Here is a 3,088-nt window from a genome sequence, read left to right on the forward strand (position 1 = left end):
TTTGTTTCTAGCAATCAAAGCAAAAGTGTAGAGGTCCGCTTGTTGAGTCTGATGTGGCCACGTAGTCTCAGTAGAGACAAACAAGGTTGAACAGTTACTGCTCCCTTGTCATCGGTTGTTTAACGTCCAGGTTAACCGTGATTATGAAACTTGTTATCAAATGCATAGCAGCTATGTCCAATGTAGCCTTTCTTTCTAGACAACGGAATACAATTAAGGGATATTTAGCTGTTATTTCTAGCAGGTAGAACAACTGCATGGATGATCTCACATTGCATTATTCATTTTACTTCTCTTGTGTTGCTGATACTCTTAGGAAAGACATAAACATCTCAACATCCCATTTTCTCTCTCTTAGAATATAGACAGGATACACTACTCGCTAAAAAGTATTCTGCATTCTGTCCTTCACGGACATACATACAAATACACACACACACACGCGCATACAGACACATACAAACAGACAAGTACAGACTGACACACATACACACACATACACGCACACACACACACACACACACACACACACACACACACACACACACACACACACACACACACACACACACACACGTGCACACTAAATAGAATCTTTGGTTAGAAACCATAAAGCAATCAGGCGAATGATCCGATATTGTTAAAAAATATCCTTCGATTACTTAACTTTGAATAATATATATGTATTGATTTTGAACAAACCTATTTTTGTAATTTGCAGTTATTTTGGCTGTCTTACAAATAACATCATCAATTTATTATTTAGATGATGCAATGTGTTCGGAAGCAAATACACATCGACAACTGGTTCTCATATTTTTCAGTTTCAAATTATTCTCCTTCGAGAAGATTCGATATCAATATTGCAACCATTAAACTTAAACATCAATGTTCATCTCCGTGCATTGATGAAAAGGAGAGAAACGTACTTTTCCTTCTCGAAGAACAGAACATCAATAAAAGATTGCGAGTTGCTAGAAGTGGTAAGAAGTCAGTTCTATTCAGCTGGATAATAGGATCAACATCTTATCCATTTGATCACAATTATTCATCTTTTCAGTGAGTCCTGTAACAGTGTTTGTTTGCTGCTCACTACTGAAGAAATGGTGCTCATGTTGAAATTCTAGGGAAGATTACACGGAAGTGGTTCCCTCCTAGCTTGATGATTACTTGGTCCTTAAACACGAAGTTTGTGTTATTGTTTATATATAAATTCTTAGTCTAAGACATGACAATAGGAAAAAAAATGTTTCATGAACATGGACATAAAGAGCACATTTTGGCATCAAAATCAAATGATAGTATTTGACTAACAGAAACTGATGTGTCGTGTTCAGATTTCAAACAAATACGTGCGGTTCTTCAGCAACACAATGTTTTGATGGTTTACCACAGCCCTCTGGAGTAAAGGTGAAGGAACACGAAATTTCTACGGCAACATTTGATTTGCATGTAGTATATTTGAGCTACATGAGAAGTGAATTGCCAGGACAAGATGGAAACCTTCTGCTCAGAATCCTGCTAAGCGAAAAATGAAAAAAAATGTTTAGTAAAGATGGCGACTAATTGGCAGAATCGTTGGACCGCTGGACGAAATGCTCTGCAGTATTTTTCTGGCTCTGAATTCAAACTCTGCCGAATTCAATTTTGGTAGAATTGCCTGAATGTTGAACAAAATGCTTAGTAGCATTTGTTCGGATTCTTTAGATTCTGAGTTTCCAGACCGGTGTGACAAACAGGTGTGCATCTAGCCAAGATGGTGTCTTGCTAAAAATATCCAATGGAAGGCAACAGAATATCACTTTTGTCAACGCGTCACACGGTTATATTTTCTTGCTTCTATGCATCATGTATGCTACGCATTCCCAATTGTTTTCATCCACCGGAATAAATTTGGACTAATAAATGGCAAGCTTTATGTTATTCAGAACGTGTGAAACATGAGCTAACTAAAAGACAGAAACAATCATGGACATTTAGAACGAATAAAATGCTTTGGACAAACAAAGAGTTAAGTATATAAGAGGTCGGTTTCTTTAACATTAAATAATCAAGAAAATTTCTCTTGGACAATATACTACAATTTTGTTGTTAACTTTCCTCAAATGGCCAGATGAACTGAGACATTAATCCTTTCCTCTATAGACACAGTGAACAGATGTAAAACAGATATCTGCTCATCAGTTTTGAAAGTGTAGCTTAACAAGCAACTAACTTAGATATTTTATATTGAGTATACACCATTAAATTTTCTAATTATTGATGATAAAAAAAAGAAGCAATTTTCAACTAACAAAATATGTAATCGACAGGAAAAAAAATTCAATTTTCGTTTTTAACTATAAAGATTTATATCTCATTTCAGATATGTTATTGAGACACGCTGCTTTCGTTTCAGGGTAAACATGCAGGGCCGTAATCTATAAAGTGTGATATATTAATTAATTATGGTGTAAATATGATGTATTAATTAAATTATGTTGTAAGTGAAATATATTAATGAGGATAAAGTTGGTTTCAATTTCCATTTTTTTAATATCTTAATTTTTTTCTTTCTTTTTTGAAAAGTTCTAATACAGATATGTGTATATGCATGTGTGTTTGTTTTTCTGTTATATATACGTACTATTCCATACATTTTTGCGTATACGTGTATATATTATGCGCTTGCTATATGAAGTTTAATATAATGAAATGTGCTTACGTTATCTGACCAAGGGAAATTGTGTATGTAGCAGTAGTGTTGTGCAAATGAAGCGCGCGAGTATGGAACGTATTACGTTGTGTGAGTTGTAATGTATGATGTGCTTGTGTGTTTATGTCTGTGCAAGACAGAGTTGAGTCAATATTATTTACAAACAAACTCATAAATTAATATGTATATATATATATATATATATATATATATATATATACACACACACACACGTATATATATAGACGTAAATATATTTTCACACGTATATACATATATATATATGGATATACACACTCACATATATATATACACGTATATACATATATATATACACACACAAACGTATATGTAAGTATGCATGTATCCGCCTATCTATTTAAAGCCAGTATT

At 33.7% G+C, this 3,088-nt stretch overlaps 1 long non-coding RNA gene across 1 annotated transcript in view; it reads left to right on the top strand.

The window, feature by feature from the left end:
- LOC128248508 (uncharacterized) overlaps window positions 1–2,592 on the top strand; it is a 3,605-nt gene extending 1,013 nt beyond the window's left edge. The window contains exon 2 of the long non-coding RNA XR_008264678.1: window positions 825–2,592. This is a non-coding gene — a long non-coding RNA (uncharacterized LOC128248508). The remainder of the gene's footprint in view (window positions 1–824) is intronic.
- The last annotated feature ends 496 nt before the right edge of the window (window positions 2,593–3,088 follow it).

The sequence above is a fragment of the Octopus bimaculoides genome, chromosome 8 (genome assembly GCF_001194135.2).
Source record: "Octopus bimaculoides isolate UCB-OBI-ISO-001 chromosome 8, ASM119413v2, whole genome shotgun sequence".
Classification (NCBI taxonomy): Eukaryota; Metazoa; Mollusca; class Cephalopoda; order Octopoda; family Octopodidae; genus Octopus; species Octopus bimaculoides.